Raw genomic sequence first — 18,098 nt, 5'->3', positions numbered from 1 at the left:
GTCAGGTGAGATCCGCTCAGATCATCTATAGGGATTAACAACACGCCAAACACGCCACACTGCTCGCCAGTCAGGTGAGATCCGCTCAGATCATCTATAGGGATTAACAACACGGCAAACACGGCACACGGCTCTCCAGTCAGGTGAGATCCGCTCAGATCATCTATAGGGATTAACAACACGCCAAACACGCCACACGGCTCGCCAGTCAGGTGAGATCCTCTCAGATCATCTATAGGGATTAACAACACGCCAAACACGCCACACGGCTCGCCAGTCAAGTGAGATCCTCTCAGATCATCTATAGGGATTAACAACACGCCAAACACGCCACACGGCTCTCCAGTCAGGTGAGATCCGCTCAGATCATCTATAGGGATTAACAACACGCCAAACACGCCACACTGCTCGCCAGTCAGGTGAGATCCGCTCAGATCATCTATAGGGATTAACAACACGGCAAACACGGCACACGGCTCTCCAGTCAGGTGAGATCCACTCAGATCATCTATAGTGATTAACAACACGCCAAACACGCCACACGGCTCTCCAGTCAGGTGAGATCCGCTCAGATCATCTATAGTGATTAACAACACGCCAAACACGCCACACGGCTCGCCAGTCAGGTGAGATCCTCTCAGATCATCTATAGGGATTAACAACACGCCAAACACGCCACACGGCTCGCCAGTCAGGTGAGATCCGCTCAGATCATCTATAGGGATTAACAACACGCCAAACACGCCACACTGCTCGCCAGTCAGGTGAGATCCGCTCAGATCATCTATAGGGATTAACAACACGCCAAACACGCCACACTGCTCGCCAGTCAGGTGAGATCCGCTCAGATCATCTATAGGGATTAACAACACGGCAAACGCGGCACACGGCTCTCCGGTCAGGTGAGATCCGCTCAAATCATCTATAGGGATTAACAACACGCCAAACACGCCACACGGCTCGCCAGTCAGGAGAGATCCGCTCAGATCATCTATAGGGATTAACAACACGCCAAACACGCCACACGGCTCTCCGGTCAGGTGAGATCCTCTCAGATCATCTATAGGGATTAACAACACGCCAAACACGCCACACGGCTCGCCAGTCAGGTGAGATCCTCTCAGATCATCTATAGGTATTAACAACACGCCAAACACGCCACACGGCTCGCCAGTCAGGTGAGATCCTCTCAGATCATCTATAGGGATTAACAACACGCCAAACACGCCACACGGCTCGCCAGTCAGGTGAGATCCTCTCAGATCATCTATAGGGATTGACAACACGCCAAACACGCCACACGGCTCGCCGGTCAGGAGAGATCCGCTCAGATCATCTATAGGGATTAACAACACGCCAAACACGCCACACGGCTCGCCAGTCAGGTGAGATCCGCTCAGATCATCTATAGGGATTAACAACACGCCAAACACGCCACACGGCTCGCCAGTCAGGTGAGATCCGCTCAGATCATCTATAGGGATTAACAACACGCCAAACACGCCACACTGCTCGCCAGTCAGGTGAGATCCGCTCAGATCATCTATAGGGATTAACAACACGGCAAACACGGCACACGGCTCTCCAGTCAGGTGAGATCCGCTCAGATCATCTATAGGGATTAACAACACGCCAAACACGCCACACGGCTCGCCAGTCAGGTGAGATCCTCTCAGATCATCTATAGGGATTAACAACACGCCAAACACGCCACACGGCTCGCCAGTCAAGTGAGATCCTCTCAGATCATCTATAGGGATTAACAACACGCCAAACACGCCACACGGCTCTCCAGTCAGGTGAGATCCGCTCAGATCATCTATAGGGATTAACAACACGCCAAACACGCCACACTGCTCGCCAGTCAGGTGAGATCCGCTCAGATCATCTATAGGGATTAACAACACGGCAAACACGGCACACGGCTCTCCAGTCAGGTGAGATCCACTCAGATCATCTATAGTGATTAACAACACGCCAAACACGCCACACGGCTCTCCAGTCAGGTGAGATCCGCTCAGATCATCTATAGTGATTAACAACACGCCAAACACGCCACACGGCTCGCCAGTCAGGTGAGATCCTCTCAGATCATCTATAGGGATTAACAACACGCCAAACACGCCACACGGCTCGCCAGTCAGGTGAGATCCGCTCAGATCATCTATAGGGATTAACAACACGCCAAACACGCCACACTGCTCGCCAGTCAGGTGAGATCCGCTCAGATCATCTATAGGGATTAACAACACGCCAAACACGCCACACTGCTCGCCAGTCAGGTGAGATCCGCTCAGATCATCTATAGGGATTAACAACACGGCAAACGCGGCACACGGCTCTCCGGTCAGGTGAGATCCGCTCAAATCATCTATAGGGATTAACAACACGCCAAACACGCCACACGGCTCGCCAGTCAGGAGAGATCCGCTCAGATCATCTATAGGGATTAACAACACGCCAAACACGCCACACGGCTCTCCGGTCAGGTGAGATCCTCTCAGATCATCTATAGGGATTAACAACACGCCAAACACGCCACACGGCTCGCCAGTCAGGTGAGATCCTCTCAGATCATCTATAGGTATTAACAACACGCCAAACACGCCACACGGCTCGCCAGTCAGGTGAGATCCTCTCAGATCATCTATAGGGATTAACAACACGCCAAACACGCCAAACGGCTCTCCAGTCAGGTGAGATCCTCTCAGATCATCTATAGGGATTAACAACACGCCAAACACGCCACACGGCTCGCCATTCAGGTGAGATCCTCTCAGATCATCTATAGGGATTAACAACACGCCAAACACGCCACACGGCTCGCCAGTCAGGTGAGATCCTCTCAGATCATCTATAGGGATTAACAACACGCCAAACACGCCACACGGCTCGCCAGTCAGGTGAGATCCTCTCAGATAATCTATAGGGATTAACAACATGCCAAACACGCCACACGGCTTGCCAGTCAGGTGTGATCCGCTCAGATCATCTATAGGGATTAACAACACGCCAAACACGCCACACGGCTCTCCAGTCAGGTGAGATCCTCTCAGATCATCTATAGGGATTAACAACACGCCAAACACGCCACACGGCTCGCCAGTCAGGTGAGATCCTCTCAGATCATCTATAGGGATTAACAACATGCCAAACACGCCACACGGCTCGCCAGTCAAGTGAGATCCTCTCAGATCATCTATAGGGATTAACAACACGCCAAACACGCCACATGGCTCGCCGGTCAGGAGAGATCCTCTCAGATCATCTATAGGGATTAACAACACGCCAAACACGCCACACGGCTCTCCAGTCAGGTGAGATCCGCTCAGATCATCTATAGGGATTAACAACACGCCAAACACGCCATACGGCTCTCCGGTCAGGTGAGATCCTCTCAGATCATCTATAGGGATTAACAACACGCCAAACACGCCACACGGCTCGCCGGTCAGGTGAGATCCTCTCAGATCATCTATAGGGATTAACAACACGCCAAACACGCCACACGGCTCGCCAGTCAGGTGAGATCCTCTCAGATCATCTATAGGGATTGACAACACGCCAAACACGCCACACGGCTCGCCGGTCAGGAGAGATCCGCTCAGATCATCTATAGGGATTAACAACACGCCAAACACGCCACACGGCTCGCCAGTCAGGTGAGATCCGCTCAGATCATCTATAGGGATTAACAACACGCCAAACACGCGATTTCCGCTCAGATCATCTATAGTGATTAACAACACGCCAAACACGCCACACGGCTCGCCAGTCAGGTGAGATCCTCTCAGATCATCTATAGGGATTAACAACACGCCAAACACGCCACACGGCTCGCCAGTCAGGTGAGATCCGCTCAGATCATCTATAGGGATTAACAACACGCCAAACACGCCACACGGCTCTCCAGTCAGGTGAGATCCGCTCAGATCATCTATAGGGATTAACAACACGCCAAACACGCCACACTGCTCGCCAGTCAGGTGAGATCCGCTCAGATCATCTATAGGGATTAACAACACGGCGAACATGGCACACGGCTCTCCAGTCAGGTGAGATCCGCTCAGATCATCTATAGGGATTAACAACACGCCAAACACGCCACACGGCTCGCCAGTCAGGTGAGATCCTCTCAGATCATCTATAGGGATTAACAACACGCCAAACACGCCACACGGCTCGCCAGTCAAGTGAGATCCTCTCAGATCATCTATAGGGATTAACAACACGCCAAACACGCCACACGGCTCTCCAGTCAGGTGAGATCCGCTCAGATCATCTATAGGGATTAACAACACGGCAAACACGGCACACGGCTCTCCAGTCAGGTGAGATCCACTCAGATCATCTATAGTGATTAACAACACGTCAAACACGCCACACGGCTCTCCAGTCAGGTGAGATCCGCTCAGATCATCTATAGTGATTAACAACACGCCAAACACGCCACACGGCTCGCCAGTCAGGTGAGATCCTCTCAGATCATCTATAGGGATTAACAACACGCCAAACACGCCACACGGCTCGCCAGTCAGGTGAGATCCGCTCAGATCATCTATAGGGATTAACAACACGCCAAACACGCCACACGGCTCGCCAGTCAGGTGAGATCCGCTCAGATCATCTATAGGGATTAACAACACGCCAAACACGCCACACTGCTCGCCAGTCAGGTGAGATCCGCTCAGATCATCTATAGTGATTAACAAAACGCCAAACACGCCACACGGCTCTCCAGTCAGGTGAGATCCGCTCAGATCATCTATAGTGATTAACAACACGCCAAACACGCCACACGGCTCGCCAGTCAGGTGAGATCCTCTCAGATCATCTATAGGGATTAACAACACGCCAAACACGCCACACGGCTCGCCAGTCAGGTGAGATCTGCTTAAAATCATCTATAGGGATTAACAACACGCCAAACACGCCACACTGCTCGCCAGTCAGGTGAGATCCGCTCAGATCATCTATAGGGATTAACAACACGCCAAACACGCCACACTGCTCGCCAGTCAGGTGAGATCCGCTCAGATCATCTATAGGGATTAACAACACGCCAAACACGCCACACTGCTCGCCAGTCAGGTGAGATCCGCTCAGATCATCTATAGGGATTAACAACACGGCAAACGCGGCACACGGCTCTCCGGTCAGGTGAGATCCGCTCAAATCATCTATAGGGATTAACAACATGCCAAACACGCCACACGGCTCGCCAGTCAGGTGAGATCCTCTCAGATCATCTATAGGGATTAACAACACGCCAAACACGCCACATGGCTCGCCAGTCAGGTGAGATCCTCTCAGATCATCTATAGGGATTAACAACACGCCAAACACGCCACACGGCTCGCCAGTCAGGAGAGATCCGCTCAGATCATCTATAGGGATTAACAACATGCCAAACACGCCACACGGCTCTCCGGTCAGGTGAGATCCTCTCAGATCATCTATAGGGATTAACAACACGCCAAACACGCCACACGGCTCGCCAGTCAGGTGAGATCCTCTCAGATCATCTAGAGGTATTAACAACACGCCAAACACGCCACACGGCTCGCCAGTCAGGTGAGATCCTCTCAGATCATCTATAGGGATTAACAACACGCCAAACACGCCAAACGGCTCTCCAGTCAGGTGAGATCCTCTCAGATCATCTATAGGGATTAACAACACGCCAAACACGCCACACGGCTCGCCATTCAGGTGAGATCCTCTCAGATCATCTATAGGGATTAACAACACGCCAAACACGCCACACGGCTCGCCAGTCAGGTGAGATCCTCTCAGATCATCTATAGGGATTAACAACACGCCAAACACGCCACACGGCTCGCCAGTCAGGTGAGATCCTCTCAGATAATCTATAGGGATTAACAACATGCCAAACACGCCACACGGCTTGCCAGTCAGGTGTGATCCGCTCAGATCATCTATAGGGATTAACAACACGCCAAACACGCCACACGGCTCTCCAGTCAGGTGAGATCCTCTCAGATCATCTATAGGGATTAACAACACGCCAAACACGCCACACGGCTCGCCAGTCAGGTGAGATCCTCTCAGATCATCTATAGCGATTAACAACATGCCAAACACGCCACACGGCTCGCCAGTCAAGTGAGATCCTCTCAGATCATCTATAGGGATTAACAACACGCCAAACACGCCACATGGCTCGCCGGTCAGGAGAGATCCGCTCAGATCATCTATAGGGATTAACAACACGCCAAACACGCCATACGGCTCTCTGGTCAGGTGAGATCCTCTCAGATCATCTATAGGGATTAACAACACGCCAAACACGCCACACGGCTCGCCGGTCAGGAGAGATCCGCTCAGATCATCTATAGGGATTAACAACACGCCAAACACGCCATACGGCTCTCCGGTCAGGTGAGATCCTCTCAGATCATCTATAGGGATTAACAACACGCCAAACACGCCACACGGCTCGCCAGTCAGGTGAGATCCTCTCAGATCATCTATAGGGATTAACAACACGCCAAACACGCCACACGGCTCGCCAGTCAGGTGAGATCCTCTCAGATCATCTATAGGTATTAACAACACGCCAAACACGCCACACGGCTCGCCAGTCAGGTGAGATCCTCTCAGATCATCTATAGGGATTAACAACATGCCAAACACGCCACACGGCTCGCCAGTCAAGTGAGATCCTCTCAGATCATCTATAGGGATTAACAACACGCCAAACACGCCACATGGCTCGCCGGTCAGGAGAGATCCGCTCAGATCATCTATAGGGATTAACAACACGCCAAACACGCCACACGGCTCTCCAGTCAGGTGAGATCCGCTCAGATCATCTATAGGGATTAACAACACGCCAAACACGCCATACGGCTCTCCGGTCAGGTGAGATCCTCTCAGATCATCTATAGGGATTAACAACACGCCAAACACGCCACACGGCTCGCCGGTCAGGTGAGATCCTCTCAGATCATCTATAGGGATTAACAACACGCCAAACACGCCACACGGCTCGCCAGTCAGGTGAGATCCTCTCAGATCATCTATAGGGATTGACAACACGCCAAACACGCCACACGGCTCGCCGGTCAGGAGAGATCCGCTCAGATCATCTATAGGGATTAACAACACGCCAAACACGCCACACGGCTCGCCAGTCAGGTGAGATCCGCTCAGATCATCTATAGGGATTAACAACACGCCAAACACGCGATTTCCGCTCAGATCATCTATAGTGATTAACAACACGCCAAACACGCCACACGGCTCGCCAGTCAGGTGAGATCCTCTCAGATCATCTATAGGGATTAACAACACGCCAAACACGCCACACGGCTCGCCAGTCAGGTGAGATCCGCTCAGATCATCTATAGGGATTAACAACACGCCAAACACGCCACACGGCTCTCCAGTCAGGTGAGATCCGCTCAGATCATCTATAGGGATTAACAACACGCCAAACACGCCACACTGCTCGCCAGTCAGGTGAGATCCGCTCAGATCATCTATAGGGATTAACAACACGGCGAACACGGCACACGGCTCTCCAGTCAGGTGAGATCCGCTCAGATCATCTATAGGGATTAACAACACGCCAAACACGCCACACGGCTCGCCAGTCAGGTGAGATCCTCTCAGATCATCTATAGGGATTAACAACACGCCAAACACGCCACACGGCTCGCCAGTCAAGTGAGATCCTCTCAGATCATCTATAGGGATTAACAACACGCCAAACACGCCACACGGCTCTCCAGTCAGGTGAGATCCGCTCAGATCATCTATAGGGATTAACAACACGGCAAACACGGCACACGGCTCTCCAGTCAGGTGAGATCCACTCAGATCATCTATAGTGATTAACAACACGTCAAACACGCCACACGGCTCTCCAGTCAGGTGAGATCCGCTCAGATCATCTATAGTGATTAACAACACGCCAAACACGCCACACGGCTCGCCAGTCAGGTGAGATCCTCTCAGATCATCTATAGGGATTAACAACACGCCAAACACGCCACACGGCTCGCCAGTCAGGTGAGATCCGCTCAGATCATCTATAGGGATTAACAACACGCCAAACACGCCACACGGCTCGCCAGTCAGGTGAGATCCGCTCAGATCATCTATAGGGATTAACAACACGCCAAACACGCCACACTGCTCGCCAGTCAGGTGAGATCCGCTCAGATCATCTATAGTGATTAACAAAACGCCAAACACGCCACACGGCTCTCCAGTCAGGTGAGATCCGCTCAGATCATCTATAGTGATTAACAACACGCCAAACACGCCACACGGCTCGCCAGTCAGGTGAGATCCTCTCAGATCATCTATAGGGATTAACAACACGCCAAACACGCCACACGGCTCGCCAGTCAGGTGAGATCCGCTCAGATCATCTATAGGGATTAACAACACGCCAAACACGCCACACTGCTCGCCAGTCAGGTGAGATCCGCTCAGATCATCTATAGGGATTAACAACACGCCAAACACGCCACACTGCTCGCCAGTCAGGTGAGATCCGCTCAGATCATCTATAGGGATTAACAACACGCCAAACACGCCACACTGCTCGCCAGTCAGGTGAGATCCGCTCAGATCATCTATAGGGATTAACAACACGGCAAACGCGGCACACGGCTCTCCGGTCAGGTGAGATCCGCTCAAATCATCTATAGGGATTAACAACATGCCAAACACGCCACACGGCTCGCCAGTCAGGTGAGATCCTCTCAGATCATCTATAGTGATTAACAACACGCCAAACACGCCACATGGCTCGCCAGTCAGGTGAGATCCTCTCAGATCATCTATAGGGATTAACAACACGCCAAACACGCCACACGGCTCGCCAGTCAGGAGAGATCCGCTCAGATCATCTATAGGGATTAACAACATGCCAAACACGCCACACGGCTCTCCGGTCAGGTGAGATCCTCTCAGATCATCTATAGGGATTAACAACACGCCAAACACGCCACACGGCTCGCCAGTCAGGTGAGATCCTCTCAGATCATCTAGAGGTATTAACAACACGCCAAACACGCCACACGGCTCGCCAGTCAGGTGAGATCCTCTCAGATCATCTATAGGGATTAACAACACGCCAAACACGCCAAACGGCTCTCCAGTCAGGTGAGATCCTCTCAGATCATCTATAGGGATTAACAACACGCCAAACACGCCACACGGCTCGCCATTCAGGTGAGATCCTCTCAGATCATCTATAGGGATTAACAACACGCCAAACACGCCACACGGCTCGCCAGTCAGGTGAGATCCTCTCAGATCATCTATAGGGATTAACAACACGCCAAACACGCCACACGGCTCGCCAGTCAGGTGAGATCCTCTCAGATAATCTATAGGGATTAACAACATGCCAAACACGCCACACGGCTTGCCAGTCAGGTGTGATCCGCTCAGATCATCTATAGGGATTAACAACACGCCAAACACGCCACACGGCTCTCCAGTCAGGTGAGATCCTCTCAGATCATCTATAGGGATTAACAACACGCCAAACACGCCACACGGCTCGCCAGTCAGGTGAGATCCTCTCAGATCATCTATAGCGATTAACAACATGCCAAACACGCCACACGGCTCGCCAGTCAAGTGAGATCCTCTCAGATCATCTATAGGGATTAACAACACGCCAAACACGCCACATGGCTCGCCGGTCAGGAGAGATCCGCTCAGATCATCTATAGGGATTAACAACACGCCAAACACGCCATACGGCTCTCTGGTCAGGTGAGATCCTCTCAGATCATCTATAGGGATTAACAACACGCCAAACACGCCACACGGCTCGCCGGTCAGGAGAGATCCGCTCAGATCATCTATAGGGATTAACAACACGCCAAACACGCCATACGGCTCTCCGGTCAGGTGAGATCCTCTCAGATCATCTATAGGGATTAACAACACGCCAAACACGCCACACGGCTCGCCAGTCAGGTGAGATCCTCTCAGATCATCTATAGGGATTAACAACACGCCAAACACGCCACACGGCTCGCCAGTCAGGTGAGATCCTCTCAGATCATCTATAGGTATTAACAACACGCCAAACACGCCACACGGCTCGCCAGTCAGGTGAGATCCTCTCAGATCATCTATAGGGATTAACAACACGCCAAACACGCCACACGGCTCGCCGGTCAGGTGAGATCCTCTCAGATCATCTATAGGGATTAACAACACGCCAAACACGCCACACGGCTCGCCGGTCAGGAGAGATCCGCTCAGATCATCTATAGGGATTAACAACACGCCAAACACGCCACACGGCTCGCCAGTCAGGTGAGATCCGCTCAGATCATCTATAGGGATTAACAACACGCCAAACACTCCACACGGCTCTCCAGTCAGGTGAGATCCGCTCAGATCATCTATAGGGATTAACAACACGCCAAACACGCCACACTGCTCGCCAGTCAGGTGAGATCCGCTCAGATCATCTATAGGGATTAACAACACGGCAAACACGGCACACGGCTCTCAAGTCAGGTGAGATCCGCTCAGATCATCTATAGGGATTAACAACACGCCAAACACGCCACACGGCTCGCCGGTCAAGTGAGATCCTCTCAGATCATCTATAGGGATTAACAACACGCCAAACACGCCACACGGCTCGCCGGTCAGGAGAGATCTGCTCAGATCATCTATAGGGATTAACAACACGCCAAACACGCCACACGGCTCGCCAGTCAGGTGAGATCCGCTCAGATCATCTATAGGGATTAACAACACGCCAAACACGCCACACGGCTCTCCAGTCAGGTGAGATCCGCTCAGATCATCTATAGGGATTAACAACACGCCAAACACGCCACACTGCTCGCCAGTCAGGTGAGATCCGCTCAGATCATCTATAGGGATTAACAACACGGCAAACACGGCACACGGCTCTCAAGTCAGGTGAGATCCGCTCAGATCATCTATAGGGAATAACAACACGCCACACGGCTCGCCGGTCAAGTGAGATCCTCTCAGATCATCTATAGGGATTAACAACACGCCAAACACGCCACACGGCTCGCCGGTCAAGTGAGATCCTCTCAGATCATCTATAGGGATTAACAACACGCCAAACACGCCACACTGCTCGCCAGTCAGGTGAGATCCTCTCAGATCATCTATAGGGATTAACAACACGCCAAACACGCCACACGGCTCGCCAGTCAGATGAGATCCTCTCAGATCATCTATAGGGATTAACAACACGCCAAACACGCCACACGGCTCGCCAGTCAGGTGAGATCCTCTCAGATCATCTATAGGGATTAACAACACGCCAAACACGCCACACGGCTCGCCAGTCAGGTGAGATCCTCTCAGATCATCTATAGGGATTAACAACACGCCAAACACGCCACACGGCTCGCCAGTCAGGTGAGATCCTCTCAGATCATCTATAGGGATTAACAACACGCCAAACACGCCACATGGCTCGCCGGTCAAGTGAGATCCTCTCAGATCATCTATAGGGATTAACAACACGCCAAACACGCCACACGGCTCTCCAGTCAGGTGAGATCCGCTCAGATCATCTATAGGGATTAACAACACGCCAAACACGCCACACTGCTCGCCAGTCAGGTGAGATCCGCTCAGATCATCTATAGGGATTAACAACACGGCAAACACGGCACACGGCTCTCCAGTCAGGTGAGATCCGCTCAGATCATCTATAGTGATTAACAACACGCCAAACACGCCACACGGCTCTCCAGTCAGGTGAGATCCGCTCAGATCATCTATAGTAATTAACAACACGCCAAACACGCCACACGGCTCGCCAGTCAGGTGAGATCCTCTCAGATCATCTATAGGGATTAACAACACGCCAAACACGCCACACGGCTCGCCAGTCAGGTGAGATCCGCTCAGATCATCTATAGGGATTAACAACACGCCAAACACGCCACACTGCTCGCCAGTCAGGTGAGATCCGCTCAGATCATCTATAGGGATTAACAACACGCCAAACACGCCACACTGCTCTCCGGTCAGGTGAGATCCTCTCAGATCATCTATAGGGATTAACAACACGCCAAACACGCCACACGGCTCGCCAGTCAGGTGAGATCCTCTCAGATCATCTATAGGGATTAACAACACGCCAAACACGCCACACGGCTCGCCAGTCAGGTGAGATCCTCTCAGATCATCTATAGGGATTAACAACACGCCAAACACGCCACACGGCTCGCCAGTCAGGTGAGATCCTCTCAGATCATCTATAGGGATTAACAACACGCCAAACACGCCACACGGCTCACCGGTCAGGTGAGATCCTCTCAGATCATCTATAGGGATTAACAACACGCCAAACACGCCACACGGCTCGCCGGTCAGGAGAGATCCGCTCAGATCATCTATAGGGATTAACAACACGCCAAACACGCCACACGGCTCGCCAGTCAGGTGAGATCCGCTCAGATCATCTATAGGGATTAACAACACGCCAAACACGCCACACGGCTCTCCAGTCAGGTGAGATCCGCTCAGATCATCTATAGGGATTAACAACACGCCAAACACGCCACACTGCTCGCCAGTCAGGTGAGATCCGCTCAGATCATCTATAGGGATTAACAACACGGCAAACACGGCACACGGCTCTCAAGTCAGGTGAGATCCGCTCAGATCATCTATAGGGATTAACAACACGCCAAACACGCCACACGGCTCGCCGGTCAAGTGAGATCCTCTCAGATCATCTATAGGGATTAACAACACGCCAAACACGCCACACGGCTCGCCAGTCAGGTGAGATCCTCTCAGATAATCTATAGGGATTAACAACATGCCAAACACGCCACACGGCTTGCCAGTCAGGTGTGATCCGCTCAGATCATCTATAGGGATTAACAACACGCCAAACACGCCACACGGCTCTCCAGTCAGGTGAGATCCTCTCAGATCATCTATAGGGATTAACAACACGCCAAACACGCCACACGGCTCGCCAGTCAGGTGAGATCCTCTCAGATCATCTATAGCGATTAACAACATGCCAAACACGCCACACGGCTCGCCAGTCAAGTGAGATCCTCTCAGATCATCTATAGGGATTAACAACACGCCAAACACGCCACATGGCTCGCCGGTCAGGAGAGATCCGCTCAGATCATCTATAGGGATTAACAACACGCCAAACACGCCATACGGCTCTCTGGTCAGGTGAGATCCTCTCAGATCATCTATAGGGATTAACAACACGCCAAACACGCCACACGGCTCGCCGGTCAGGAGAGATCCGCTCAGATCATCTATAGGGATTAACAACACGCCAAACACGCCATACGGCTCTCCGGTCAGGTGAGATCCTCTCAGATCATCTATAGGGATTAACAACACGCCAAACACGCCACACGGCTCGCCAGTCAGGTGAGATCCTCTCAGATCATCTATAGGGATTAACAACACGCCAAACACGCCACACGGCTCGCCAGTCAGGTGAGATCCTCTCAGATCATCTATAGGTATTAACAACACGCCAAACACGCCACACGGCTCGCCAGTCAGGTGAGATCCTCTCAGATCATCTATAGGGATTAACAACACGCCAAACACGCCACACGGCTCGCCGGTCAGGTGAGATCCTCTCAGATCATCTATAGGGATTAACAACACGCCAAACACGCCACACGGCTCGCCGGTCAGGAGAGATCCGCTCAGATCATCTATAGGGATTAACAACACGCCAAACACGCCACACGGCTCGCCAGTCAGGTGAGATCCGCTCAGATCATCTATAGGGATTAACAACACGCCAAACACTCCACACGGCTCTCCAGTCAGGTGAGATCCGCTCAGATCATCTATAGGGATTAACAACACGCCAAACACGCCACACTGCTCGCCAGTCAGGTGAGATCCGCTCAGATCATCTATAGGGATTAACAACACGGCAAACACGGCACACGGCTCTCAAGTCAGGTGAGATCCGCTCAGATCATCTATAGGGATTAACAACACGCCAAACACGCCACACGGCTCGCCGGTCAAGTGAGATCCTCTCAGATCATCTATAGGGATTAACAACACGCCAAACACGCCACACGGCTCGCCGGTCAGGAGAGATCTGCTCAGATCATCTATAGGGATTAACAACACGCCAAACACGCCACACGGCTCGCCAGTCAGGTGAGATCCGCTCAGATCATCTATAGGGATTAACAACACGCCAAACACGCCACACGGCTCTCCAGTCAGGTGAGATCCGCTCAGATCATCTATAGGGATTAACAACACGCCAAACACGCCACACTGCTCGCCAGTCAGGTGAGATCCGCTCAGATCATCTATAGGGATTAACAACACGGCAAACACGGCACACGGCTCTCAAGTCAGGTGAGATCCGCTCAGATCATCTATAGGGAATAACAACACGCCACACGGCTCGCCGGTCAAGTGAGATCCTCTCAGATCATCTATAGGGATTAACAACACGCCAAACACGCCACACGGCTCGCCGGTCAAGTGAGATCCTCTCAGATCATCTATAGGGATTAACAACACGCCAAACACGCCACACTGCTCGCCAGTCAGGTGAGATCCTCTCAGATCATCTATAGGGATTAACAACACGCCAAACACGCCACACGGCTCGCCAGTCAGATGAGATCCTCTCAGATCATCTATAGGGATTAACAACACGCCAAACACGCCACACGGCTCGCCAGTCAGGTGAGATCCTCTCAGATCATCTATAGGGATTAACAACACGCCAAACACGCCACACGGCTCGCCAGTCAGGTGAGATCCTCTCAGATCATCTATAGGGATTAACAACACGCCAAACACGCCACACGGCTCGCCAGTCAGGTGAGATCCTCTCAGATCATCTATAGGGATTAACAACACGCCAAACACGCCACATGGCTCGCCGGTCAAGTGAGATCCTCTCAGATCATCTATAGGGATTAACAACACGCCAAACACGCCACACGGCTCTCCAGTCAGGTGAGATCCGCTCAGATCATCTATAGGGATTAACAACACGCCAAACACGCCACACTGCTCGCCAGTCAGGTGAGATCCGCTCAGATCATCTATAGGGATTAACAACACGGCAAACACGGCACACGGCTCTCCAGTCAGGTGAGATCCGCTCAGATCATCTATAGTGATTAACAACACGCCAAACACGCCACACGGCTCTCCAGTCAGGTGAGATCCGCTCAGATCATCTATAGTAATTAACAACACGCCAAACACGCCACACGGCTCGCCAGTCAGGTGAGATCCTCTCAGATCATCTATAGGGATTAACAACACGCCAAACACGCCACACGGCTCGCCAGTCAGGTGAGATCCGCTCAGATCATCTATAGGGATTAACAACACGCCAAACACGCCACACTGCTCGCCAGTCAGGTGAGATCCGCTCAGATCATCTATAGGGATTAACAACACGCCAAACACGCCACACTGCTCTCCGGTCAGGTGAGATCCTCTCAGATCATCTATAGGGATTAACAACACGCCAAACACGCCACACGGCTCGCCAGTCAGGTGAGATCCTCTCAGATCATCTATAGGGATTAACAACACGCCAAACACGCCACACGGCTCGCCAGTCAGGTGAGATCCTCTCAGATCATCTATAGGGATTAACAACACGCCAAACACGCCACATGGCTCGCCGGTCAAGTGAGATCCTCTCAGATCATCTATAGGGATTAACAACACGCCAAACACGCCACACGGCTCTCCAGTCAGGTGAGATCCGCTCAGATCATCTATAGGGATTAACAACACGCCAAACACGCCACACTGCTCGCCAGTCAGGTGAGATCCGCTCAGATCATCTATAGGGATTAACAACACGGCAAACACGGCACACGGCTCTCCAGTCAGGTGAGATCCGCTCAGATCATCTATAGTGATTAACAACACGCCAAACACGCCACACGGCTCTCCAGTCAGGTGAGATCCGCTCAGATCATCTATAGTAATTAACAACACGCCAAACACGCCACACGGCTCGCCAGTCAGGTGAGATCCTCTCAGATCATCTATAGGGATTAACAACACGCCAAACACGCCACACGGCTCGCCAGTCAGGTGAGATCCGCTCAGATCATCTATAGGGATTAACAACACGCCAAACACGCCACACTGCTCGCCAGTCAGGTGAGATCCGCTCAGATCATCTATAGGGATTAACAACACGCCAAACACGCCACACTGCTCTCCGGTCAGGTGAGATCCTCTCAGATCATCTATAGGGATTAACAACACGCCAAACACGCCACACGGCTCGCCAGTCAGGTGAGATCCTCTCAGATCATCTATAGGGATTAACAACACGCCAAACACGCCACACGGCTCGCCAGTCAGGTGAGATCCTCTCAGATCATCTATAGGGATTAACAACACGCCAAACACGCCACACGGCTCGCCAGTCAGGTGAGATCCTCTCAGATCATCTATAGGGATTAACAACACGCCAAACACGCCACACGGCTCACCGGTCAGGTGAGATCCTCTCAGATCATCTATAGGGATTAACAACACGCCAAACACGCCACACGGCTCGCCGGTCAGGAGAGATCCGCTCAGATCATCTATAGGGATTAACAACACGCCAAACACGCCACACGGCTCGCCAGTCAGGTGAGATCCGCTCAGATCATCTATAGGGATTAACAACACGCCAAACACGCCACACGGCTCTCCAGTCAGGTGAGATCCGCTCAGATCATCTATAGGGATTAACAACACGCCAAACACGCCACACTGCTCGCCAGTCAGGTGAGATCCGCTCAGATCATCTATAGGGATTAACAACACGGCAAACACGGCACACGGCTCTCAAGTCAGGTGAGATCCGCTCAGATCATCTATAGGGATTAACAACACGCCAAACACGCCACACGGCTCGCCGGTCAAGTGAGATCCTCTCAGATCATCTATAGGGATTAACAACACGCCAAACACGCCACACGGCTCGCCAGTCAGGTGAGATCCTCTCAGATAATCTATAGGGATTAACAACATGCCAAACACGCCACACGGCTTGCCAGTCAGGTGTGATCCGCTCAGATCATCTATAGGGATTAACAACACGCCAAACACGCCACACGGCTCTCCAGTCAGGTGAGATCCTCTCAGATCATCTATAGGGATTAACAACACGCCAAACACGCCACACGGCTCGCCAGTCAGGTGAGATCCTCTCAGATCATCTATAGCGATTAACAACATGCCAAACACGCCACACGGCTCGCCAGTCAAGTGAGATCCTCTCAGATCATCTATAGGGATTAACAACACGCCAAACACGCCACATGGCTCGCCGGTCAGGAGAGATCCGCTCAGATCATCTATAGGGATTAACAACACGCCAAACACGCCATACGGCTCTCTGGTCAGGTGAGATCCTCTCAGATCATCTATAGGGATTAACAACACGCCAAACACGCCACACGGCTCGCCGGTCAGGAGAGATCCGCTCAGATCATCTATAGGGATTAACAACACGCCAAACACGCCATACGGCTCTCCGGTCAGGTGAGATCCTCTCAGATCATCTATAGGGATTAACAACACGCCAAACACGCCACACGGCTCGCCAGTCAGGTGAGATCCTCTCAGATCATCTATAGGGATTAACAACACGCCAAACACGCCACACGGCTCGCCAGTCAGGTGAGATCCTCTCAGATCATCTATAGGTATTAACAACACGCCAAACACGCCACACGGCTCGCCAGTCAGGTGAGATCCTCTCAGATCATCTATAGGGATTAACAACACGCCAAACACGCCACACGGCTCGCCGGTCAGGTGAGATCCTCTCAGATCATCTATAGGGATTAACAACACGCCAAACACGCCACACGGCTCGCCGGTCAGGAGAGATCCGCTCAGATCATCTATAGGGATTAACAACACGCCAAACACGCCACACGGCTCGCCAGTCAGGTGAGATCCGCTCAGATCATCTATAGGGATTAACAACACGCCAAACACTCCACACGGCTCTCCAGTCAGGTGAGATCCGCTCAGATCATCTATAGGGATTAACAACACGCCAAACACGCCACACTGCTCGCCAGTCAGGTGAG

The 18,098-nt window shown here is 51.9% G+C and overlaps 1 protein-coding gene across 50 annotated transcripts in view; it reads left to right on the top strand.

Moving 5' to 3' along the window:
• The window catches only part of LOC307119830 (uncharacterized protein), a 148,302-nt gene that overhangs the window by 57,216 nt on the left and 72,988 nt on the right, over positions 1 to 18,098 (top strand). The gene's annotated exons all lie outside the window — the stretch shown is intronic.

Source organism: Gobio gobio, assembly GCF_949357685.1.
Source record: "Gobio gobio genome assembly, chromosome: 23".
In the NCBI taxonomy this organism is placed as follows: domain Eukaryota; kingdom Metazoa; phylum Chordata; class Actinopteri; order Cypriniformes; family Gobionidae; genus Gobio; species Gobio gobio.
The sequence above is the reverse complement of the archived record's forward strand: the minus strand, read 5'-3'. Positions and strand labels throughout refer to the sequence as shown.